Source organism: Gymnogyps californianus, chromosome 2 (genome assembly GCF_018139145.2).
Source record: "Gymnogyps californianus isolate 813 chromosome 2, ASM1813914v2, whole genome shotgun sequence".
Taxonomy (NCBI): domain Eukaryota; kingdom Metazoa; phylum Chordata; class Aves; order Accipitriformes; family Cathartidae; genus Gymnogyps; species Gymnogyps californianus.
The window spans coordinates 127,092,342-127,120,317 of record NC_059472.1 but is presented as its reverse complement, the minus strand read 5'-3'; the positions used below and the strand labels follow the sequence as shown (position 1 = coordinate 127,120,317).

Below are 27,976 nucleotides of genomic sequence, written 5' to 3'. Positions count from 1 at the left end.
AAAAACATATAGAACTGTTTTTTTAATGGCCAAATCCTCGTATAGTGTAGATCAGAACAGATTACTTACAGTGTGTTGAAGTCTGACACACATTGAAATACATGATTTACCTCCAAAAGCATCTGATCCATTCAACATAACAATTCACAAAATAAGAGGCTAAAGGTCTATGCTCTTTAGAAACAACAAGATTATTTTTCTTAATATAAAATTCTGCCAGCAGGTTTTTATTTTAGGGAAGGAAAAAAAGAAATATAAATACATACACACTCACAGAGCTGGTAAGATTCCTGTGAATATGTTCTTTTTACAGGAGGATTTTCACCAGTCCTATGTTCAGTATGTTGTTTCCTAGTTACTGAAAACATATCCCTGTCTGTCATGCCATAAGTTAAAATCAAGCATTCAATAAACTTTTCCAAGAGCAGTTTAACACTTTTCACACAAAAACACAAGCTGAAAAAGTTGTGTGTTTCAGATGGACGAGCCCATAAAATAAAAATCAAAGTATTTATCCAGTTCATTCTGTCCCACTCTTACCCAGCACATAGAGAGTTGAACAAACTACACAGAATATTGTGGTATCCCAAAACTGCGTACGCTTAGGAAATTGTACATTACCATCCCAGGGCTCTGGAAGAATAACTGACACTTAAATACGGAAGTACATAGACATGTGGCTCTAAAAACCAGTCACCATTAAACCATTGCTTTAATGCCATTTAATCCTTTTCTATCAAAGTAAGATCAGAAGCATTTGAGCCATATTCAAATGTACTCGTCCAGGGCTCTAATATGAATGAATAGCAAAGCAACCTTATTCTGGAGATCAAAGGTCTGGTTTGTTAGCAGCAGACCCAGGCGTGCTGTGTGATATCACTGGAGACAGACTTCTTACCTGTGCCAATTCACTCATCTTATTTTTCGCACTCACTGTAAAGTCGCAAGTAGTCATGGAAAGGAAGAGCTGGTACTGACTGGTGGGCTGGTGTCACAGCCACAAGGCACCATCAGTGTCTCCACATTTGTGTGGAGACCACCTGTCTTCGGAGGAAGGTTTACAATTCTCTGCTGGGATCCAGCTCCTCCTGTAGGAACATCCCATCTCTGTCCAGGAAGTAACTGTCCCCTAAACAAAATACATGTGTGGCCCACCATGGGGAAAATTGTGATCTCACCACTACCCAGAATTCAGTACTTTTAGCTGGTCACCTGAAAAAACAAAAACAAAAAAACAACGCAAAAAAGCAACACACACCCCCACCTCATTTGTCTTTTGTTGCTGCTCAAACTGAGTTTAAAGCCCACAGAGATGATGCAAGGTGGAGTTTCTGAGGTACCAGGAAAGAGAATAGGGTGACTGAAGCAGACTTTGCTTCTCTCAAGTAACCAAAATTAACCTCCAAACTAATAAACCATTTTAAGACATTCTTATACCTTCATATCACTATGTGTTATTTAATATGATCCAAACAGAAAAGTTACTGAAATTCACAACATTAGAAAAGATGCCATTTGATTTTGCCAGTCAAAGTGACCATGTTTCCTGTCTGGCTTCTGGTATGGTAGGAAGTCATTGTAAAATTAAAGAAAAATGTGAAACACATTAACCTGATCAGCAAATTCATACTAGTTTTATTGTACATACCTTACTTGGGCAGCTCTTTAGGAGCTTAATTTGACTTATCTACATTTATATATCCAAATTCCCTTGTGACCTGGCCGACAGGATGAACTCTCACTGATGAGAATCAATGCTGGGCACCTGAGATTTCATCATCCAACACCTAAAGCAGATATCTCATAAGGAAACTAACAATGTACTGGAAGAGAAATAAAAGCTGTTTAAGAGCAAATAAGCAGACAGCTCTCATGCCTCATACCATAACCTACCCTTTAGAAATCCCATGGAGTTTATCACTCATTACATGAGGCAGATGAATATTTTTGTGTAATCCACGTGTCTTATCCAGACAAAGATGGAGGTCTGAGGTTGACATGCGATTGTCTGTGCTTTTCCAATGCCAGCATCAAAAGTTCACAAATAACCGTTGCATTCCCTTCAGCAGGGAGGACGACACCATGCTGCCAGAAATTACAGATTTCAGAAAACAATAAGAAAGAGAAAATAAAAGGATGACAATTAAATGACTTTTCTATTTTGTGATAAAACACTCTCTAACTGTATTCTGATTTTTTTGCACCTATGAACTGAACTGCTTAGGTTTTATGTATAAATTCCAGTCCTTCTAAGAGAACAAGTGGACAGTATCAGGCGTGGAAGCCTGAACGAACTTTGATCTTCATCTCTATGGCAGTTTCCAAGTCAGATTTGCTACAAAAACAATAGAGAGAAACAATCCAGCACCCATGGAAACTACAGAAAGTAAGGAATTTTATAGAAGTAAAATACACTAGGTAAATAAAAAAGTATTATCCAGGCTCCATACATTTTCCTGTGCATCAGACGGACACATACTCATTGGAAGGAGTGGTCCAATATTTTGTTTTCTCAATATTTGGTTAATGTGCAGCCCTAGATTTTTTTTACTTCATAGTATTCAACTTCAGTCCCAGGACAGACTTAAGTTTCTATTTCTACTAGATTTCCTGTTTATGTTACAGATTGTATACCTACAACATTCTACATTTCTAGAGTATACATCAATATATTATCCAACATGCAGGTACCTATCTCTGCAGTCCTCTCAAATTCTTGATATTCCTGGTTGATAGAAAAGGAACCAAGGAGATCAACCTTTCCTCCCATTCATAGAAAAATCAGTTTAAGCAGCTTGTTCTAGGTTCCACTGCCAGCACCCCAAGACACATAGCTTCTTACAGTCCTGAGTCCTTGACTAAAAACAAGCATGATGATATACCACCATGCTATAGAGTCACTGACCTGATGCACTAGCTACTTCCAGCATCCTCTGCTCTCACAAATAGAAGGGACCAAGTATCATGTAATATAGGTTTTCCTGGAATATTGTTTCCTGTAACCATCATCTTATTTTCTTGTGATTAAAACCATTTACCAATTTTACACAAAGTTTACATGTAACTTGTGTTTTTGCTGGCTCTGCTAAACACTTTCCCAGACTTACAAGCAAGAAAAAGGCCCTATAAAAATCCTCCTTCATTAGTTCACCCTCTAAATAGTTATATTCAGCCCAATAAATCAAGAAGGAGTCTTGAGGGAAAATTAACTTGAGGTTTTGTTGTTATGAACTTTAGTATTTCCTAACTTCCGAGACATTACTACATACTCTTTTTTTCCTCCTAATAAGAATAATGCTGTTGCTACAAACACACCAAATACAATGTATTTCTATACATGTCACACAATTTGTCAATTAACCATTAATATTGACCTGAAGTAAGAGTCCTGAAAAAACACAGCAAACACAGTTACTTTGTCTCCCTTTCAAACAGTATCTCAAAGGACTTGGGTACCAATAAGCTTGAAATTGTGCTTTGCTCAGCTACTCTTAACTTTTCCTCCAGCTTTAGAGGCTGTTCTTTGTTCAACTGCTGTCTTAATGCTACCTTTACTAATCTTTCATGGTTGTCTGAGAATGCTTGAGCAGGAACAATTTTTCTCCATGGAAATGTAAACATTCCAGATGACCTTGCCACTAAGAAGCAGCCTTTTGATTTCCTCTACTGTTGATGAATATCAGTAACTTAAAATTTAAGAACATATTGGGTTAATACTACATTTAAACTAATTAAGAAACACAGAAAAGATCCCCTACTTTGCTACATTCGTAGGGTCAAGACCAGTTTCCTTACACTGTCCTACCACACTGCTTCACCACCCAGAGTGTTGCTCTTTAAAATAAGAGCAAAAGATCAATTTTTTTTGAGTCTTGTCCTCTTCTCAGTATGCCAACTTGTCTCAACTCAGCTTTAAGACACAATCCTCTTTCTCACTGTAGGGTGCACCTGAACCACAGCACTTCCCTAACCCCAATGACGATACCCAACAGATACCTCATGATAACATGGAACAGGAACACCACCTACAAAAAAAAAAAAAAAAAAAAAAAAAAAAAAAAAAAAATCTGAGGCAGCTAATAACAACAGAAAATTTACTTATGGGATCCAAAAACCCTGTACTTCTAATGGCTGCACCATGAAGATTTACTTCCCTGTCAAGTCCAAAACTCCATCAGGAAACATAATTGCCAAATTTCCAACCTCCAATAATTTCCTCTTTTCACTTTAGCTGTGTTTTCCATCAAACACCCCATATAATGGGAGACCATCAATTAAAATAGTCCTCTAAACTGTCAACAATTAATACATCTAGCAAAGCAGCCAGCAATTTCCTCTTTTTTTTTTTTTTGGCTGAATCTATGATGAGGAAGAACAAATTGAGACCAGTATTTCAATAATTTGAGCATAGGCAGCTGTTTGGATCAAGAACTTTCCACCCAGTGTGTCAGCTCATGCACTACAGATACTGAAACTTCATCTTTGAAGGTAAGGATGTGTAAAGTGAAAAAGGAACATCTGGATCCCGGTGTTATCAGATGCCTTCACAGGTAATTTTCATACTTCATTGGCATTACAGTTGTAAAATAGCTCCTCCACCATCCTCTAGATCACTGATGTATTACTGATGCAGCAACCCAATCACTGCAAAATTGATTGCATTGTAGAACGCTGATGTACTATGTTTTACACTAATTTATCACAATAGGCATAATAAAAGATATCATGTTGTTAAGCATAATTCATGCCACTACAGTAATTAAAGCAAACACAGCAAAAAGACAAACATGAGCTTTAACCTGGCTGAACAGAAAGAGGGAAAAATATAGATTATATTTTGTAACTAAACCAATATGCAAAGATGTAGGCTATGTAAGAGGAGAGAATTGTGGAAGAAAAATGCTGAATGTTTTCCTTTAAATCCAAAAGTAATTTTTTTTCACTGAAGCCAAACTGAGCCATTTTCATAGTACGATGTTTCAGAAATAATCCAGTTCCTAGCAGATGACCGAGACGTCAGGTTAGAGATTGAACCAGTATGGCAGACTTGCAGAAATGTTCAGATCATACACTCCCCCAAGACCTCAGTTTGATGTCTTCTATTTTTTTTTTCAAGGCACTGAAATATTTTGAGACCTGGTCTTTTGCAGTAGCATTTCAGGGTAGGATACTTTCAAGCTATTTTAGAGACAGCATGTAATGACTTCGCCCCTCTGCCTCTTTCCTTTACTAGGGCGTTTGAAGGAAGAGGAGAGCAGCTTAGTGTTAGATTTAGCTTTCTTTAAACCTTCCAAGACCTCCAAAAGCAAGAAGACACCTAGCAAACAAGAGACACCACAGTTCCTCTCAAACTTGTTTGTTAGTTTATATGCTTGCTTCAGAGCACTGTCATCATTACAAACTTCCAACTTAAAGGTCTCTTCAATCACTCCTATGAATGCTGTAAGATGTTCCTCCTCCAAAGCCATGGGGACTAGCAGAGGAAATGGGAGGGCTTTGGGGCAGAGCCATTCTCCATGGACACCCTGAAATGCTGAAACTGTAAAATGAGTGTGTAAAACTCACAAGGTTTCATCTGTCACATGGTACCTTTAAAAAAAGGATTCCAGAGCACTGACAGAGGAAGCTTGACCATGATATTGCTTCACACTTTCCCCTGTTTGCAGGTAGCCAAAGGGTTCTTATCTCTAATGCCCTTAACATATCAACTTTCACAAGAAATAAATTCACTTTAAAAAAAAAAAAAAAAAAAACAAACACGAAAGCTCTATAGAGGACAGAAGAAAAGCTATATATATAGCTGCCACTGTGCACATTATCAGCACAAGATTTTCTTCTTCCATTCAGTGCATTATGCTCCTGATGTATACTTTCTATAAATAGACTCCACTCCGATAGTCTCTCTTTGCAGTTATCTTGTCATCACCACTGAACCTGCATTTCCCAGAGCCTTGACTTGGTATTTACTTCCTTTTTTTTTTTTTTTTTTTTTTTGAAGCAATAGCTTAGTTGTTTTTGTTTTTTTTTAATCTTATATGTCAAGTAGCTTTGCCTCACAGGAGTCTATCCATGCATAACAAGAAGCATGAAGATCTTTATAGCATACAATTTTCAATCATGATTAAACCAGGAGATACAACAGAATATACGAACAGGAGATAACACTAAACTTGCTTATGTGCTTCGAAAGGTGAAAGCCTCTAACCACTTAAATAGATGCTGGCTTATGCTCAAGGGATTTTGTACCGCTATACAATTCTGAAACAGTATTACAAGCTACTGTTCATTTTCAGGTAGTAGGGCATTCTCTTCTCTCCAGAGGCATATTTTTGGAAGCAATATGTAACAAGGAAATGTTAATACCTGAATCTGTGTGATTCTACAGTAGGATTATGTTTCAGCGAATCCTAGACCTTATTAAAATGTAATAGTTTTCTGCAATACAAAATTAATATCATAAAAGGGATCCCATTCTGGTTGCAAAATGTTTTTATGATGGTTTAAAAAAATGAAAGAAGTCAACTAGTTTAAAAAAAGACAAGAGAATGAAATTCATAAAACCTTAAAAATTTATATCATCACCAACTTGATCAATCGCAATGTCATACTGACATCAGTACAAAAAATCATGCATAATTTTTTTGTCACAGTTGAGGAATCCCTAGTACTTGACACAGAACTGTTTAGATTGTAATCAAGATGCTTAAGGATAGAAAACAGTTTATCCATCAAAAAACCACAGATTGTCAATTTAAATTATTTGCAAGAATAATTATCAAGTCCAGTTCAGGAATAATTTTGGTTGAATGGAAATGCAGTGCTGTGGAGATGCCTTCTCATATCCTTTCATTCAGCACCATCCTGGTTTCGGCTGGGATAGAGTTAATTTTCTTCTTAGTAGCTGGTACAGTGCTGGGTTTTGGATTTAGTGGGAGAATAATGTTGATAACACACTGATGTTTTAGTTGTTGCTAAGTAGCGCTTATCTTAAGCCAAGGACTTTTCAGTTTCCCATGCTCTGCCAGCAAGCAGGTGTGCAAGAAGCTGGGAGGGAGCAGAGCCGGGGCAGCTGACCTGAACTAGCCAAAGGGGTATTCCATACCATGGAACGTCATGCCCAGTATATAAAATGGGGGGAGTTGGCCGGGAGGGGCGGATCGAGGCTCGGGAACTAACTGGGCATCGGTCAGCAGGTGGTGAGCAATTACATTGTGCATCACTGGTTCCCCCCCCCCTTTCCTTTTTTGGTTATATTCCTTTTCATTACTATTATGATTATATTTCATTATTACAATTGTTAGTATTATATTTTACTTTAGTTATTAAACTGTTCTTATCTCAACCCACCTTTTTTACCTTTTTTTTTTTCTTTCCTCCTCCTGACCCCACTGGGAGGGGGAGGGGGAAACGGCTGCGTGGTGCTGAGTTGCTGACTGGGGTTAAACCACGACAAATACTTACAAAATTCACTGAATTAAACTGGGAAACTGATTCAGACCTCTCTTCTCAGGCACATATTCTTGCAATGAAACACAAGGTATTCCTGTGTTGAACTTTCTCTAGTTCATTTTGTATCAATTATTTAGCAAACCCAGGAAGAAAGCAGGGTTTTAATCCCCATTTAAATGAGTAAACTGGCATTTCGGTCTCTGTTCTGACTCAGACAACAAAATTATGTGAACCAAGCTGATCTGCTCCTGATCTTGAGTGTCCTTCAATGTTGCCTATAAGGGAGAGTACAACACCACTACCACCGTCACAATATGAATCTACTCCTTGTACTTTATTTAAAACTCACAGAACTAATTTTGTTTCAGGAGAAAATTGAACCATTTGGCTTTCAAGTTTAGGTAAGCAGGAGGATTTCCTGAACCTATTACATACACAAACAGCTGCTGAGTGTGGTGCAATCCTGAGGACAACCATGACTCAGACTTTATTCTATTAAAGGGTAGCTGAGTAATTTGGCTGAAAACAAACTGAATTTTGCAAGAGTTTCTCCTTATGAGTTGTTACTTTTTAAGGAAATAAAGCAAGTTCTTAGAATCAACTTCCTTCTACCCTTCTTCCAGATTCAATCCAGGCACATGTAAACCCATGACCTCCATCAAGCATTCTCCTCCTTCAGCAGCTCACACTGAAGCTTATTTGATCCAGCAATCACAAAAGCCCTAGAGTATGAACATACACGCAAACACTGTCACAAAACCTGCATAAACTGTTAAAAAACCTGCAATATCAAGCTTTCTTCCCCTACTCGATTCCCCTTGCCCTGAAAATTTGCTGTGCACAGTTCAGAGTGAGCAGCAGCCAAAGATAACCCAAATATCTGTGCCGGTGCTTTTAAGGATGGCATTCAAGTCAGAACACCCTAACAAATGGTGCCAGAAACTGCTGTCCTACTTATTCTGACAACCTCTAGCTCGCAAAACCCATTTAATGAGAGAAAACTGTCAAAAATGTGGCCACTTACATAAAGATCAGAGGTGAACATGTAAATACTCTATCTCATCATTAGAGAAGGATTATGATGGCTTTGATAATTTCTGACAGGGAGAGTCTGGATGTGTCCGGTATACTGATTTAGGTGTAAAAAGACACAGGCACAAAGACAAGAAGTGGGACAGGGGCTCAGGGAGGTCATTACTTCTCCTCAGATGGCGTTGTGTCCTATGGCTCAGATGCTCCCAAACGAGCAGGTTGTTGGAGAGATGCTAATGAACTGGAGGTGGCAGAATGGTGTGATATAACAGGCAAGGAAGGATGAGCAGTACCAAAGGAGATAAGACTGCAGGAGGAGGGACGAAATTCAAATGACAAGCAGAGAAGTCAGAAAGGACAAGTTCTGAACTTTGACCATGACCACAGATGGGGGGAAAAAATGGAAGCAGCAACAGAAAAAGAAACAATGTGAAGGCTGGCTTTGCCCAAGCGTAAGGGAAGGTAGAATCCAGAAATTAAAAAGTGGAAAAGAAGGAATTAGAGGAGTGACTGCCTACCTTTGGGGAGGAAGGAAGTGCAGAGGTTAAGCAAAAGGAGAAAAATTTGGATGCATGAAAAGAATCAGTGTGTTTTTCCCTGGCCCAGGGCTGAGAAGAAAAGCTATTGGGAGTAGCCATACTTCCACAGGCAAAGCAGGACATCATGAGCAAATTAAAAACACCTTAAGCTGGAGAACCCATGCTGGAAATCCCTGGCAAAGAGAAAAGATACCTGAAGCTAAATGTTGTCAACAAAACATTTACATATTCTATTCACGCTAGAATTGCCAGGAAAAAAAGTCTCCTTCAAAGAATTCCTAAAAGGGAGAAAAGTCTGTGCAGTATTTTTTTGCAGCAGTGGAGCAAGTGAGAATTAAATAGAAAAAGACCTTATCTCCAAAATCCTGTTTGTTAATTACTTGCAACCTGCTTGACAAGGAATAGGGAAAATGAAAATAGAAGGAGGAAGAGGTTCCTTCATTCCAATGAAAAGATTGGAATTTGAGGACAAAGGGATATTTTGTTCTTAAGGAGATCTACCTCAGTCATACTGATAGTTTTTAAACAATACAAAACTGTTCTTATCCTCTTAAAATCTAAAATTCATACAGAACAAAAAAAAAAAAAAAAAAAAAGAAGTCCAAACCTTAGCTTGAGAGGTAAAACACAATCTAAGCCTACCTGTAAGCAGAATAGATATAGAAAGAAGTGGTAGCTTGAGTCATTTCAACTTTGATCTTTAATTCAAACCAATAGACTAAAGACAAAATTAGAAAGTTGTGAATAAGAAAAAAAAAATGCTTAATGTACTTAATGTGCTTCATTTCAAAGATTTTAAAGTGTTCTTCAGCAAGTTGGGAAAAATCATTCAAGAGCCTTCTCTATTAGAAACTCCAGTATTGAAAATGTGGATTAATTCATTTAATTTTTCTGTGATTGGCAAGACTACAAATTCTTCACTGGCCCATGCAGCACCTAACACAAAAATAAGTTAGCAATAATGACACAATATTTCTGGGATTCTGATGCTGCAGTTCACCAGCAATGTCATAAAGGACTTTGCTTGCTTGAGTGTCAAATTTCAATTCCCTCTCCCTCAAAAAGGTATGAGTTCGCCTCTACAGAAACCTAGGTTTTCTGTGGAGTTACTAGAAGCTTGCACATATGTTTATAAAGACTTAAGTAGCCCCTTTTTATTGTGCAGTGCAAGAGTGGCATTAGCTAAACTTCTGCTCAGGAAGGCTCTAGACAATGATGTAGGGCAAGAGTCATGAGACAGAGCAGCAGTGAGCTTGGTTGGAGGAGGGGAACAAAAGATGCCCCCAGGGCCTCCTCAAATAAGGACAATATACAGGCAATGTTAAAAGGACTTGCACAACAAGGGCTTTCAAGGGTTAGGTAGACAGGAGGGAAGGGTTCCTTGCAGGACTTTAGGATGCATGATGCTCCGGAGTGGAAGGTTAACTCCTTATTGGAAATTGGGTTTCGGGAGATACCAGAAAGTGCATCTGTGGGAAGCAGAGTCCCAGATCTATTACAGAGGGAGGAAAAAAGGAAAGAGGCTGTCTAAAAACGTTTAAAAGAAACTGCTAGACAAATCACATAGCCTGTAAGCTCTAGATCAATCTGAGTGTTTTGCTCAAACATGCACAATATTGATTCTTAACAATAAGAATATTTGATTCTTCTAAGCCAAGGAATTGAGCAGGATACAGAACATATCCGTCTATGTCCAAAGCAACAGGCTGCAGTGCATAAAGTTCCTTGTTCCATGAAGTCCTGCAAGTGGGTATTCTGCAGATTATATCTGGTCTTATCTAGACTTTAACCTGTGAAGCTCATGAAGATGTGAGAGAGATCATCATAAATTTTCAGAAAGATAAATGAAGCACACAGGAAGGAAGATATTTTCCTGACATCATAGAGTTGCTGTATGGCAAGAAAGCAAAATTTTCTGGATTGCCGTCAAGTGTCCTGCTTTGAAACCATACTGCTTGACAAGAATAGGATCTCCTTTGTTGTTTAGAGAGTCCCAGCCTTTCATTAAGTCACTTATACCCATCACAAGGCTCCCATGGTTTTCCAGATTAGAAGTCGTGAACATAAATCGAAATTTTACCCAGTGTATTATTGCTATAAATGAACCATAATTTGTTTCAAAGGTTAAGCATGAAGGGTCTTTGCTATGGATTCACAGCCTTAGGAGACCACTTTCTCCACAGCGCACTTCTCAGTACAGAATGACTATTGCAGGGTTATGTGCAGTCCCTTCACTGCTGCTGTAAGGCTTCCCCCTGCCTATCAACAGCTCCCAGAAAAGAATGCATTTATTTACATAGATATTTCTAAAAGAAACCCAAAATGGAACCTATGGAATTCTTTAAAGTGTCACAAGTACCACAGAAGTACTTTGCTCTCCAATCTGCTGCTTAAACTCCTGCCTTTAACTCTTGAGTATCCTCCCCCTAAACAGCCTCAAGAAAATATGTGGAAAGTATGCCAAATTCACCCTTGGCGTAGCTCCACAGTCCATTGGAAGTGCACCAGGGATGAATCTAACCCTTGCCTTTAGTGCAACATAGTGCTCAACCGCATTCATCTTGGTAAACTTCCAATTAAATTATAATGAATGCTGTTAGAAAGCATGTGTTTGGTTGGGGGTGTTGTTTCTTTTGTTCTTTTTTTAATAAAAGAACTCTAAATATTCATTACCACCCACACTGCTGCTCCATTCTCACAGAAAGAAGAAAGAAATTGCTTGGATATTTTCTATAGGCAACTATCCACATTGCTGAACTGTCATTTAACCTAAAGCAATGCTAATGAAGTTGTACAGCTAATGATGCTGTTTCAAACAAGACATGTTATGGAAAATAACAAGCACATAGCAGTGGACCTGATAAGCAGTTAAATCCAATTAAGTTATTGATGTCTAGTATCAATTAAGTTATTGACACTTATTCTGAGAGTTACAGAGTTGGTGAAACTTACCCCATGAGAGACAGCACCACTTATTTGCTTTGTCATAGCAGTGTCCTATCTCCCTATTAGAAATATCAACAAATCCCTACAGTTTATTAGGAGCTGTAGAAGTAGCAGGTAAAATAAGGATTGGAAAACTGAAAGGATGACTCATCCACCTTTTTATTTTCCAATGTGAGAAAAGAGCTATTGGGGAAAAAAAAAAAAAGAACAGAAATCAAAAAAATCAACGTTAATTGGCTCTCGGTGAAGCACACAGGAGAGCAACACCTTTAACCCTAGGGAACTGTCATTCACGAAGGCGGGGGGACACACACTACACTAGACGGGAATCCTACCACACATTTGCAAAGATGAGCTGCCTTTGTTGCAGAAAAGCCTTTGAATACAAATAGGCTCCCCAGGATCCTGATCTTAGGACACACGGTCTTTTCAGGGCTCCAGCTTCACTGAGACAGCTGAGGCTTATGTTGCAGTGCCAGAAGAGATTGAAATGCACTGCATATTGGGATGCGGAGCAGGATTCAGATAATCATTAATGGGGGGCAGGAACAGTCCTGTACAGTTTGTGCCTCCCACTGTCTTCATTTTGACTCATTGTGGCTGCAAAGAAACACCAGTTTCACCAGCCATCTTGGGCAAATTTCTGAACAGAAAAAAAGTCTTTCAAATGGTGACTAGGGCATTCTTCTCACTGTCCTCATGTGGGCTGGGACAGTCAAATCTTATTTAAAACTGTTCTCTGGATATGCTAAAAAAAAAAAAAACCCTAGCCAAACAAAAGAACCCACCACTAAAACCTCCCAAAAACACACAGAAAAATAAAATGTGCAAGTTAACTCAGCCTATCTAACAGATGGCAGCGGGGCTAACCCAGCCTGCCTGATGTTCACTGCCTGAGGGGTGTAGGATATCAGCACAGAGAGGCAGGTTTCTTTCCGTCTTCCTCTGAATAACTTCAATCTACCTAATTCAGGCAGTTCCTTTTGTTCATTGACCAAATATGGGAACATGCAGGCAGCAACCCAGTCCTCTTAGGACAGAAACCCATTAGAAGATCACAGTGAAACAAGGAAATGATGTCTGCCTCCAGCCAGGTGCTAAGCTATTAGCCCCATACCTGCTGCTCACTTTTTGCGCAAGAACCTAGAGGGAAGAACACTCACCTAGGAAAGCCCCAGCTCTGGCCCTCACGTGCCAGTGAGCCTGATGGGATGGAGCCCCTGCCTCCCACAGGCATCCTCCCCACTTCTTTCATGAACCTGCACGAGATGCCAACAGCAGCTTCATGGTTAGCACCCCTCAGATCGGTACAAGAGATGAGAATTGTTGCCCTATTGATAAGATTCTACTTGTTGTTGTTTTTGTTTTTAAACCCGGGCATGGTCCAATGTAAAATACATACCTGTTCCTGGAAGCTATCTCTGATCCCAGTCATGCTCCCTCCCAGCCCAGAATCTTAGATGCCATGCACCTGGAAATGTTATCAAGAGAAGGGCAGGCAGGGAGAGATAGTTTCATCCTGATGGCAGGATCCTCACTAGCAGACCTCCATCCTACTCAGCCAGAGCACAGAGCAAGATGAGGCCATTGGTGCTGTCTGTGCTCATATTGAGCACTCTGAATGCCTGTCCATGATCTGCGTGGCCAGCCATATATACATGTGTTTGTGCCTGTTGGGAATACATTTTCAGCCTGACTACTGGTTGGACCTGAGCATGACATATTTTCCTCTAACACATTCCAGATGTTACAAGGTCAGCCTACAAGTGACAAATGACCAAGTGCTTTACAAATTACACCTGGAGACGTGTGCTGCATGTTACATCCATCCCTGTTATCCACCACTCTGTCCTCAACAAACAAGTCTCAGCACTTTTAGCCCAGACCTCAGCAACCTGCTTCCCCATCCTACGGAGCCTGCTATGCTACTCTTTGCTTGCCAGTGGCTGAGTAGGACTCTGACAACAAGGAGGGGCTACCTTCTTCATCTCCCTCCCCACCCACCCCAGTGATTTGGGGGCGGGGGCGTGGGGAAGTTCATTTGTAAGTCTTGGACTTCCGTTAGGAAGCATGGCTTTATGTAACTTGGGTTTAATACTAATATTTTAATAGCTTTTATGATATATCTCAAGAGCAAGGTTTACAGAAAGCTGAGAGATTCTACTCACAGTCTCTACAGAGCACAGAAAGTTACACTGGTCTTTACTCAGCACAAGGAGGCTAAATTATGATTAGTTACATCACAGAAAAACAAGTTGTAATTTAACTGTTCATTCATTACATCACACTTATAATTAGTCACTGTATTTTGGCATAAATTCCAGGCATGAAGAAACTTCACAGTACTTAAATAAAGCACTGGAAGCAAGCTTTTAAAAGCCTTCTTCTTCCTTTAGGAAGGTGTAATGACTCTGTCAAATTCTACAAAAACAGAATTATAGTATTTACTGGTTGGTAGCAGAGTACAATTAAGAAGTAGGAGAGAAGAAATTTTAAATGGAAATTATGTTGTACACAAATGCTTCTGGACCACTCTTTATTCATTGCTCAGGTCTTCCCTCCAGGGGCCTCATCTATTGGAACATCTCATTAGGCTTCTTCTGTTCCCACAGGGAAGTGAACTTAAAAGAGCCATGAGGCATCTCCAATCACTCACTTAACTGTACAGATCAACTATTTAGAAAAAAAGTGTTTGAACAGGCATTGACTCTTCTGGAGACCAGAGGTACTGTATCAAGAGAGTCTTTCCTTGGTTTATAATTTAGATTCTACCACTTTTTAGGGAAAGTCACACCCTTATCTTAGCTTGAAAGGAAAACAATCTTCCTGGACAAAACAGACTTCCAGGATCATGATCCCTTAAAGGAACACCACCGTCCTCAAAACAAACAAACCAACCCCCAAAAACACCTAAAAACAAAAACCCACATCCCCTCCCCAAAAAACCAAACCATCCACAAATCCTAAACACCCGCAAACCCACACACAAAACAAAATCAACAAAAAACCCCAACCAACTAAACAAACCCACCCACTGTCCCCACACTTCTTGGGTATAACAACCTCAGCTGGAGGACCAGGAAACAACAGCCGACCTGTTCTTTTCAAAGCTACAAGACTGAACCACTGATGGCAAAGACTATTTTTCCGGAGTAAGCCAGAGGGCTCAGAGTTACCCTTTTATTTTGGCCATTCCTTCTATGACTCATTTTCCCAAGACATCTTTCAAGACGACTTTTGTAGGAGGAATGTGGAAAAATAACATCCCGGTAATATTCCCTCAGACCTTAGTTGCGTTAATGCAGGTATCCACAGCTGAACATCCTAGCACAGTTCGCAGATCCCCTACCAAGCCAGCATGGGAGGTCATGAAGACCACTCTCAGGTACCTCCAAGCCTTTTAGCATATTACCATGGAGTCTACCCATTTTTCAGCAGGCCTGGATCTCAGTAGAGAGTCAATGACCTGAGCCACAGCAAAATGTGAGAGAAGTAGCATTCTTTAGTGGGAGAATTTATTAGCTCTAGTAGCAATTTCCTAACGTCTATAATACTTCACGACAACAGGGAGCAGTAGCCCGAGAACCTTAACCTCCTCCCCTGCCACCACCTTTAAAGTACAGAGAGCAAAAGGCAAATAAAAATCACCCTAGTTATAAATATCATAAGAGTAATTATGAATCAGTCACAATCCTTTCAATGCCTGACTCCAATTTTTTTCAGATTTAAACACAGGAAGTATCACCTCAGGCAAGATAGGAAGCCACATCTGAAACAGTAGAGAATAGCCACATTCTCAACTGGAAGAAAAATATTTGGAAAACAAGTCTATTGTACCGCTAATTTTGCAGCTACTCATCCATATCCCACTTCAATGAGTTATTAAAATTAGCCAGACTATTCTCAGCCACTGGAAAAGCATGGTTTAAGCTAGGAACACATGTAATTACAATGCAGAAGAGATTTTTATGGCCCTCTATTTAGTTTGAGCACGTGGAATTTCAACAATCCTTCTCTCCTTTAGAAGTTCCAGAGCCTTTACCCCCATGAGGACATTATTGAGTTAATCTTGGGCAAAAGTGATAGATTTAAAGGTTACCTGTCACAAAAAAAAAAAAAAAAAAAAGGCAAGCAGCAAATCTCAGTTTTTTTCCTCTCTTTTTACAGACACATGAAACACACACATAATGTCACCCAAAATCCTGAGCAAATGGATGTTTAAAGCCATTCTAATGAAAGAAAATAAAAATAAATGTCAGCCAACAGAAAATATCTATTTTGCCTTTTAGGCGCACTTGATGTTTTGCTTCATCTTCTGCACAAATTCTGAACAAGGCATCAAAAAGGCAAACATTATTTTCTTTAATTACCAGTTCTTTCCTGATAGCAGCAGTGCCAATCTGCAGGATTTCAGAGAGTTTCTTTTACACAGGTGTGGATTTACTGAGGAAGACGATAGATCTGCCCCCTTCCCTCACCCTTACTCGTTGGTACCGCTCGGTGCTGTGCACAGATGCTTCTGTGCCACAGTCAAACCACAGCCATCCTCACCCGCCTCATTTCATCTGAAGTCAAAAGCAGCTGTACACCTTTCACAGAATGACTAACACACCCCACTGGAAGGTAACAGAGCATTACCTCCGTATCCTTAACAGTTAAATCCACCCTGGACATCAGAAGCGATAACTTAACCGATTGCCACGGAGCTCTCACATTTATCCTCACAACAGGTTTGCCCTCTGGTATTTGTTTAAGACCTGAGCTGCAAGAACTCCTGTATGTATTTAATCTACCCCAATGTCATTTAGGTATGAATCACCTCCTCAACATCTCTCATTCTTTATGCCTTTTAAAAAAAAACAAACAAACAAAAAAAACCACAAAAAAAACCCCACAACAACCACACACCAACAAAAAACCTCCAACTTCATACCACACATGGGGTTTTTTTCAGACAGTGTTTTTGAAAAGGCAGCTGATGTTCTGAGGATTTTTCTCAATTAAGCATCTAATACTTAGTTGCATGCAGGAGCACTTACGGTCCTGTTAACCAGTTTCTATGAAAGTTTCCAATTCAGATTTGTACTACATTTCTGATATTCACATGTAGTAAAACATCATTTAGGTTTACAGTTAACTTTAGTTCAGGAAAAAGGAGAACAGAGGCCTGATGAAATTGGGCACTTTTTACAAGAATCAGAAGGAGAAAATATTATCAATCTTGTTACAGCTGTTGAAAAAGGCAGAGATTTACATTTAAGTCAGGGGTTTTTTTTGTTTTGGGGTTTGGTTTGTTGGGGTTTTTTTGGAAAAGTGACATAGGTCCATTTTCTAGGAAGCTGCATATTAGGGTGGCCCTGTCATCTGCTGCATCCTGCCTGCCAATTGTCTCAGCTGCCTCACAGCAGCTACAGCTGCTCGCAAGTAGCAGCTCCCATTTGGTCCATTGGTTGCGACTGTCACCCACCACAAACTGTCACCCGTCATTTTGTCATAGCAGTAGCTGGCACTAGTGCCTGGCACCGGTACGTGCTGTATTCTCTCTTACTGCAGGCACAGGTGAGAAGGGGTGCGGGAAGAGAGACAGCGATCGATGCTGCAGCTGCTTTTGCTACTGTCTGATGGCCACAGTAGCTTTATAGGTGACAGACCCAGCTAACAAAGCACAGCCTTCCTCATCGCAGTGAAAGGCTTTGGGGTCATCTTCTTCAGCCAGGTCTTCTCCAGGCAGTAGGACCCTTTACAAGTGTTCAAGTGGCTTTGCGTTGCTCTGACCACAGGTATCAGCAATTTATTTCCATGTAATATGGTTTATAACAATACTTCTGGAGATACTAATTATAACAGTAATCATAAATAGTTAAGTAAAGATGCATTAAATCAACTACAAGCAATACCAGCATTTTCCACATCAGCTGTACTGGGAAAAGATTATATACAAGCAGCTTGTATTTGTTTTCTGTAAAACGAACTTTTTAATCTTTGCAGTTTGTCACCTGCACTTTAAATTGTAATAAAGCAAGTATTTTCGAGGTAGGGTAAATCATGCCTTGTGATGTTCACATTTTTTGCAAGCTATCTATATTTATAGTTGACTCTTGTGGCTCAGTTGTATAACCTGGCTCCATATCTCAGAAATATATAATTAAACTTCACTGATCTCTGTGAAAGCTTAAAAAGTTAATGCTCAGTTGAAGAGGTTTATGGACATTATATACTGAATAAATCTGGATATGTAACATTTATTATCCGAAAGTAACTCTTACTTCTCTGAAGTGCAAGGCAAAACAATCTTGTTCACCCTTTCTCCTGCAGTTTTCGGAAAAGCTCAGCCACATCTGATCTATTTAAGAGCTGCACAAAAGTTTATCTGTATTGTTTTCAGAAAATAATTCCTACTTCCCTCACACCTCTCTCCAGAGGAAGATGTTTATGTACAGTCATTTCCTTCACGCAATTCATTTATTAAAAAACAAAAATATGTACCAGAGCCCAAATTCCTCCACATTCGGGGGGGGGGGGGAGAAGAGGCATGCTACAATTTATTTTTCCTTAGTTCCAAGGCCCTTTCCAGACAGCACTTACCCCAAAGGCATTCTCAAAATTTTTTCTGAGGACCATTTCTACAGCTTTTGTTTGACTGTACACTTCATTTTCTGCAGCTTCTCCGTGTCACTTGTCATCAAAACAAAACCTGCACGGGTCTGTTTCTGGCCAGGATTTCAGTCCCCTATGTTTGACAGTATGTTTAGAACAAAGTAACTGAAACCACTAAAAAAGGGTTTAACGGCTTCTGAAAAGTTGTGACACCTACCACCTTTGGTGAGGTTTTACCCAGTCTGCAAAGAACTGACAAAGCTGATCATACCTGCATCAGCTGCCATAGATTTTGAAGAGATTTCTTTCAGGCACTCTCATTTAGGATACTACCAACCTTTTTCACATGGCTTTTGATGGATTACGATTATTTGGCAGTCTGCAAATAATAACCACTCAAAAAACAATTTTGAGACGAGACTGAGAATCTGGAACAAAATTAAAAAAAACCCCAACACACAGAGTGGAAGGACTGACAGGTAACTTACAACTGAGACATTTTCCCTCAAACAATGAGTCAACAGCCTCAGTAAGCATGCATCTTTTCTTTCTCCACAAAGTTATTTTTTGCTCATTCTCTGAAAAGGAAAAATGTTACATCTACTATGGCTTCAATATTTCTGAAAGCTTTTGTACCTCTTAGCATAAATATAACTATATAAATTAGATCTCTGATTTGCCAGCAGCATATATGAATTTTTGGTGTTTGACAAAAGTCACAAGAAAATACTGGGTTTTGCTCAAAAGCATCAGTTAAGGGCTCTGAAGCTTTTGGGGAGGGAGGGTGTTTGCTTGTTTTCAAGCCTTTCTAAACACAATAAAAGTTGTTTAGAAAGGTGGTGTTGAATTTTCAGAGGCAGATGAAACACATGGTGCAGCTGAAGGTTTTGGAAAGCAAATAACACGTGCTTCCTTTCCCATTGCTTCTGCAGGAAGGTAGCGTGTGACAGTTTCCCAAGCGCTGATAAGCTCCAGAGACTGATGGTCCTGTTGAACCTGCAAGGGCTGACAAACTCGGGCCACGAGGTTCTGCTCAACCTGTATGAGGCTGCTAGCACATACCACCAGCGAGGGGCTGTGCAAACCAGACCATGTGGAGACGAAGCCACAGCGATACCCACGCACCTGCTGGAACCGAGGTCTCTCCAGGCAGCTGCCTGGCAGCCCCTGGGGCATAAACACACCCCTCCGCCTCTGAGCATCCAGCTGGGGTTGGCCCATCAGCTGTGGCTCCACCAAGGGTGCTATGAGTGAATCTGTGAGTGAGCTACGTGAGCAAATCAGTGCATGCTTTGTTTGAACAGTTACCTACTAATTACCACCTAATGAAGAAAGGCATTCTTAATAACACTGGTGATCTGTGTCTTACACACACTAGGGAAAAGGCAATTCACAACACATACCGTAATAAAACACTGACGTCTTTATAAGGAGAAAATTTGATCAGATATTTGCCACTGAAGCTTTTATAAACACGTTTATAGATGTATTTACCTGGAGACCTCTACATCAGTGTAGTACATTGTCCTGGTTTTGGCTGGCACAGAGTTAATTTTCCTCTTAGTAGCTGGTACAGTGCTGGGTTTTGGATTTAGTGGGAGAATAATGTTGATAACACACTGATGTTTTAATTGTTGCTAAGTAGCGCTTATCCTAAGTTAAGGATTTTTCAGTTTCCCATGCTCTGCCAGCAAGCAGGTGTGCAAGAGGCTGGGAGGGAGCATAGCCAGGGCAGCTGACCCAAACTAGCCAAAGGGATATTCCATACCATGGAACATCATGCTCAGTATATAAATGGAGGGGAGCTGGCCAGGAGGGGCGGATTGCTGCTGGGGCATCGGTCAGTAGGTGGTGAGGAATTGCATTGTGCATGGCTTGTCTTTTCTTGGGTTTTATTTCTCTCTTTTTTTTCTGTTATATTCCTTTTCACTACTATATTATATTTTTATCATTATCAGTTAGTATTATATCTTATTTTACTTCAGTTATTAAACTGCTCTTATCTCAATCCATGAGTTTTACTTCCCCCCCCCAATCCTTTTCCCCATCCCATTGGGAGGGGGGAGCAGCTGTGTGGTGCTTAGTTCCTGGCCAGAGTGAAACCATGACACACATGTATTTAGTCTCCAAAAATACTTTCTTAAGCAATGATTATTGCTAATACACTGCATCCTAAAACCTTATGCTTTCAACTACTCTGCACTCTCCATTTCAGAAGCACACAGTGCCAGCTTTTGTCATTTTCTCCCCCCACCCCCTTTAAGCCAGCAATGATTTTATGCTTCCACAACACAATACCCATTCAAAAAAACCCAAAAAAGTTCAAATTCAGAGAATTCCATTAGAAAATATCCACATAACTGGATACTTCCACATTTACAGTTATTTTTATGTGCATTGACATCATTCTAATTTGTTTCATACCTGCTCTCTGCATGTACGTTGCATCCAAGCTCTGTATCATATATAAATCTAAGTGAAGACCGTCTCATTTAGCACTTCCAATCTAATTCAAAAGAAAATACAACAGGCAACCTGCTTTCCATAGCACCATGCTGATTGGCATTAGCTTTGCTAACATTACTGTCTGATTGCATCCCGTATCAGTCTCAATCATCTTGCCTGGTGTCAGTGTCCAGGCAACCAGCCCAGTTACCTAGGTTATTTTGTCTATTCTGTTTAAGTGCTGACGAGACCTTAGCTTTTCTTCCCATTTCCTGGAACTTCCCAAGACTTACAAGATTTTTATTTAAAAGAAAATCACAATCAATATTAATTTTTGTAGCAGTTCTTAGTAGAAATTCTCTGTGAACATTCAGAAAAATTTTAATAAGTGGTTGAAAAGTTTGCACAGCCCTGTGAAGATCTCTGTTTGATATACATTAACATGCATTTACCCTTCCCACTGAATAGTAGAAATACGAATATTACAGATGCAACAAACTGGTAAACATGGTTGTAGTAGTTTATTGTGTTACTATCTGCAGCTGTTCATCCCATACTTCGCTCCTGGCAGTTGCTGTCCTCATAGCAGGAGTGAAAACTGTCCCAGTTTACAGCATATTGTTTTAGCCAGAGACCTGCAGTCAACATCGATTTACACTGAAGTGCAACAGCTGAGTCACAAGTACACAAGTTCCTCCTCTTTCACTGGGGAGGGCATAGGCATTGCTGAAGAAACACACTTAACTACTACAGCTGCTTACTTTACCAGACATTTGTAAGAGATCTAAGTAGAGAAATGGTGCTTTGAAACTACTAGCTGCTAAACAGCCAAGGAGTTTTTTGCCCCCTTCTGCTCCCTGGAAGTTGTCCTATATGTCATCCATTCAGAGCTGGATGTTTTCTTCTTTTAGGTTTGTTTTACAGGCAATGTTATCAGTGAAACACTTTTTTTCTATTATGAAACTTAACGTCTGCGTTTTGACTTTAATGAAGTATACTTCAAAATACTATGAAAAATCCTGGGATATTTTTGGTCCTATACTGGCTTAAGGAAACAACACAGGAAAGTGAAAATGCAGAATTCTTATAAGAATCTAGATAACTTTGTAACTCTTAACAAGCTATTTGTACAAATCTAAGAGCAGAGAAGAGTATGCTGAGCTCTTTTTATATCTGCCTCCTTATTAAAAAAAAGGAACTACAAACAAAAGTGTGTCCATTTAATTTAGAAAGGGGCTGTTCAAGTAACCAAAGCCTGTAAGATGAAGAAAAAAAAAAGTTACTGGCAGCATAGTAAAGCAAACAAAGGCAATTGGAATTCTTCAACACCTTGCGCAAAGACAATATACTCAAAGAGAAGAGGTACTTAGAAGGACGGCAGTTTTGTTTCCTATTGTTACTCAAATCATTTAATGCAAGTAAAAGATTGTGTAGTTCTACCAGAAATCTTATTTTTCACAATGAACTCCATATTCAACCTTGCCCTGCACAGGTGAACTATGTGTTAAAAAAAACCAAACACCATTCTTCTGACTTGGAAGAGAGCATCACTAAGCAAATGCTACTGCTTGCACACACTTTAGTTTCAGCTGCATTTTTTTTGTACAAAACTTGCAGCAGGCTGCCAAAAGCCCTGGCAAAGACTACATTTTTTCTGCTTGTAAAAGTTATTTTTCAGTGACAGATAACACCACATGAAAGAAAGAGAAAAATGAATATAAACTAGAGATAGACCATCACAGTCTCACTCTAGTATTTTCTGATTTCTAGCACCTGTATTCTCTTGGATGAGCAGCGGACTTGGCAGTGTTAGGTTTATGGTTGGACTCGATCTTAAAATGATTCTATGCCTACTTCTCTCCTGAGGCTGCCGAGCAAACCACAAGACTTCTCAAAAATCACTTCTGCATGATATACCTACTGACCTCCATCCTTACAACACACCCACAAGCCTCAAAGAGAACACGGGTAGCTGTCCATACCACTGAAAAGAGGGCACAGCCACCAGAGCATGGCCACCACTTGCTTCCTTCAATACTTTGCAAGCTCTTCAAGGAAGCTCCCTCTTCCAATAGCTCTCTGTAAAGTTCCTAAAGCACTTTGAGGGCCATACAAGTACATAAAAAAATACTTTTGGAGCAGACAACCTTTCTACTGTTCATTTAGAGCATTTAAATTTGTCTTGAGAAATCATTGTACGTGTCTAAGGCAAAGCAAATATTAGAAGAAATGCAAAATACTACTCTAAATCTCTTTAACATTGCAGCAAATTATTTGTTTTCCTCTCCTTTCTCCAAGAGGAGAGATTTAAACAGGTTTTGGCTGACATATTCTGGGACTTTAAATCATATACCATGGTGCGTGAATCACAAGGATAATTTAGTAGCTTAAGTGTTGATCTAAGTAATATTCTACTGATTTCTGAACTTGTCAGGGGAGACAAGCTAAGATTATTCAGTTTCTCCTCACTTCCTCAATAGCAGTAGATTATTGCATTGCAGTCGCTCTTCTTCTTTGTTAACAGTTTCAAAACACAAAATCAATTTGTAACTTGCACCAGATCAGTTCATTCTTTTGCTGCACCAATCTTTAGACAAAGGGAGGAAAATGGAGAAGAGGAATGATTTCAGTTCCTTGAAGTATTGTTGATTAACCACCTGACTATTCTGAAAACCCCCCACAGAGCTGATAATTTTATTTGAGGTGTATCATTTTCAGATAGCAAAATGATGCAGTATAGAACATGGGTGTTTCTCAGTATTTTTTCAGTAGCGCTTTACTGCTGCAACATTTCTGGTAAAATTTCCAGGACCGTTTCCACCTTTGAAACATTAGGCAGATTTTCCTTCCCGAGTATGAACGTAAACCACTGACCTTTATTTTTAGGACTGTTTCAATACTTATCTTGTCAGTATTCCTCTGTTACTGCAGAAAGAAGAATAGCTCAGCAACTTGGATCCCAAGCTGTAGTTTAGAAGATGTCAGAATGAACTCCCTGGATTATCACCCACTACTCGATGTGACCTTACACAAGTCACTGGGGAAATGAAGGTCTAGGAAGATTCAGGAGACAGATATCAGCACCTTTGACTCCAGGCTACGCAGACAGGATAAATACCTCAAGGAATGTCAGAAGCTCAGTATTTTAATAGTGACCATTGAAATACCCAAGACATCTCTAATAATAAAAAAAAAAGCACACCTCACAATCCTGTTTAAGCAGTGCATTAGTCAACAACACTGCTTCCCATTTGTACAACCTCCTCCATTTTAGAGGAGCAATGCCTTTTGCTAGCTTTTTATTTAGTAAACTTTGGTTAGTTTTATCAGAGCTAATTTACTAAGAGACATAAGTAGACATAAGTGCTAGCAAAAAATAAAGTAGTCACAGTGTTCTCTTCACGGTGTCATTCACGCAGGAAATATTTTTGAAACGTAAGGGTCAGCCCCTAGGCATTGAATTGGGTACCAAGACACAGTCCAGAGGTTTAGGAGCCATTGTGCATAACTAACATCTGTAGAACCTGAAGGGAGGATACAGGGATTATTCCTTGATGGGCAAGGTGCAGCAGCCCTGCTCTTAGAGCAGATTTCTTTGCATGAGGCAACGGCTGCCTGTCTTTCCTGTGCACCTGTGTGCAATGAAAGGGGAATAAGCCATTTCATCCTATTCTCTTCTGCCTCGTGGGACACAAAGGAAGAACTGTCAAATCACAAGTTTTATTGCAGCAGTATGACATCATTTTTCCTCTGAAGCATCAAATAAAAACTAGCAATACCCAAAAATCGAGAACAGAATTCAACAGAACAAAATTACAAAAAGGATTTCTAATCTTTTTTTCTGAGTGAAAAAAAAAGGAAAAAAAGAAATTGGAATACGAAATATATAGTTACAGTTGTTCATTTTAGGAAGCTTGTTATAAGAACAGGTACAATACTTCAGAATGAGTATTTGGGAACCAGTTTCATTCTTTCCTCCCCCTCCCCTTTTGGGGGAGGAGGCACAAAAGAACAAGAAATAACTCTTCTATAGTTTTCTTATCTAGAGAAGCCAATAGTAATACTATTTTTTTCCTTTAGACTGAAAGAGGGAAAAATATTCAGTACATGTGGATTTAAAACCTAAGGCAGTTAGTGACATTAGCCAAAACATTTATTCTTGGTGAGAAATGTCTGGTGTTACAAGAACAAAATTAAAATAATTAAGGAACATTCCAGCTGAATTTCTGCAACCTCATCTACAGAATGCTCTGCAATCACCTTTTATTCATGTGTTTACTGTTTCCTCATCATTACTAGCTAAAAAAAAGTCTGAGCACCTTCTGTTCTATATACATTTATTCATAACAGGTTCACTGTTTTCCTGATATGAATGTTTTCAACAGTTTATGAAAAGCCAATGTGGCCATTCGGTTCAAGAATTATAGTGCATTTTCTTAAGCTGAATAACTAGTATTCAAATCTCCTAAACATATGGGGACCAGACACTAAGCTCATAGGCACTAAATAATGAGTTGTCACGCATCCTCCATCTCTAAGGATAGCACTGAAAATCATAAACAGTCATTGTTCTGTACTGCTGAATTCCTCATCCAGGATGCCACTGAGAACAGCAGTGTTGTCTGATTTTGCACCAATCAAGCCATAATCAGCATTTGTACCATGCTTTTCATGCTTTTGTTTTTAGCTAGATTTAAAGATTAGCCCTGCTCTCGTCATTTTGAGAACTTTCTTAAATCATTTCGTTTAAGATAGTTTACAGCCTGTTTATAACCAGCATCATTGCAAGCAGAACCAAATTCTTGACCTGGACAGCACTAAATTGCAGAGGATTTGTAACCCAGCAGTTATCACACACCTAAGGTAGATCTCTAGTAGATTACTACCAGCATTGCTTTTGCATATCAGAAAGGACAGGGCCAAGTTATTTGGCTCTGTCTTCCACCCAACTATATAAGTCTTTCCTAGAGAGGAAATCCGGTGCAGGGGTATGTTGAAGCTACACCACAATACCTGTACTGCACTTCACTGACAAGTTACTCCTACTGCGCAATACCACCTGGAAAGGTAGCTTGCTTCACTTTCATTTCAACAGAAAGCAGCTACCTTTCAGGTATACACACACTAGGAATATCTACATAGGTAATTAAAGCATATTGAAAATCCGCATAACCTTAGTGATCTGTATATAGTAACTGTTTTGGATAAAGAAGGTCCTTCTCTGCACTGTTCTGAACATCATATATTTTCATGGATGTGAATTACTATAAAGCAGATAGAAAACCCTATGAAATCCAGATGGCAGCATTTTGTACTACCACTGAGGGTATGAGGTTGCAGAGAATGGGTTGCATTGAGAGGAGAGTTTCAGAAACATTGACAGTAAACAAACAAAACTTCCGAGGACAACAAACAGAAATAAGTTTTTATAAAGTCTGTTTTGATGTTTGTTAAGGCAGCTTCTTGGGTCTCAGTAGGAAAGGAGAAACAAAGAAATACACATACTTGCACCTGAAGTTCCAGGCCTTTACCTCATTTGTATATCCCAGTTTCATGGTTTTTGCCCAGTTTGAAAGACTTCATAGCATATTTCATAAAAACATCACTAATTAGTCCTAGGGGTTAGGAAAAATAGCTCCATCTTCTATCTAGATAGTAGATTCTAGTAACCCTTTCAAGTATTTCTTTAAAGCCATAAGAATTAGAAAAGCTTTTATTTAAAGAAAAAAATGTCAGAAGTAAAAATTTCATTTATCTCTAGGACTGCAGCTTGAACAAAAACAAAAAAACCACATAGATACCACAAGAATTAACAACACCAAGAAGACCATCACATACCTCTTTTCATTCTGTCTCAACATGAAATCATTGCGGCATTAGCTGGGATCCCACCACAAAATGGCAAAATCAGCAGACCAAGGGAAAGCAGAAACCTAGTTCTACTATACCTCACAGATTAGGAGTTCTCCACCCTTTTCCCCACAGAAACAATACCAGGAGATATTAGCAACACCTGAACACAATCCCAACCTAATTGTGCAGTGGAGAAACAAGGGGAGCGTGGGGAGAGAAAAGCTTTTTTTTTCTTGTATTCATCTTCCCATCTGAGTGTTATTTTCAGTTAATATGAGCAGCTGTGACTCTGCCCAGGTGAAAGACGTTACCACATTCCCTTTCAGGCTGAGGGCAGGCTATTCAAACCCCGACACAGTATCCCAGTGCAATCAAAGTACACGTACCCAGCAGCAAGAACAAAAGAGACTGCAGGGGAATGTGGGGTTTTAGAGAAGAGAAAGTAAGATCGGCCTAAAACAGCAGAAGTGTGCAATGATTTCTATTAATCAGGCTGGTTGCTTTACAAAAAGACTAAGTCATGTTTTGAAAGTGACCATTAACTGTAAAAACACACTAAATAAGCAGTTTTACTTTCCTTTTAGAGTTCTCATCCACCAAAGCTGGCCCAACACTGCCTGTTCTTGGCCTCCATTTCCCTGAACAGGTATGAGGAAGAGCGATACAGCCAAAATATTTTGTGCTCTTTTCACTGTTAGCTGCGAAATATCTTGCACAGTAAGACAGAATTTGTGTGTGAAAGGGAGGACTGAATCAGTTTCTCCACGCCTGTATCAATGCTTTCCTTCTTTCCCATTTCACTAATACATTTCACATACAATATAATCTCTCTTTGTATTCTATTACACAGTCACAAGTAATATCTGAACACACTTTTCACTACGGAAAACACTGTTTCATGGGAACAAAGACAGTGCTCTGCCAAATTGTCCTTTGAGTCTAGACAAATTTTATGAGAAGGTTATGTATTTACAAATGTAAAGATATGTTTACCTTGATATAATAAAAACCTAAAAATAAAAATCAGAGTCTTATTACATAAGATTATGCTGAAAATTACTGATTTCTCTACGTTGCTAATTTTTGTTCTAAATTTCCTACATTTCTGAAATTTG

The 27,976-nt window shown here is 39.3% G+C and overlaps 1 long non-coding RNA gene across 1 annotated transcript; it reads right to left on the bottom strand.

The window, feature by feature from the left end:
• Positions 1 to 26,914, bottom strand: LOC127013508 (uncharacterized). The gene is made up of 5 exons (XR_007766081.1): positions 26,847 to 26,914; positions 23,883 to 24,061; positions 1,894 to 2,085; positions 1,649 to 1,787; positions 1 to 1,129 (listed from the first exon to the last, which is right to left on the bottom strand). It is a non-coding gene; the product is annotated as an uncharacterized LOC127013508 (long non-coding RNA).
• Between the last annotated feature and the right edge of the window lie 1,062 nt (positions 26,915 to 27,976).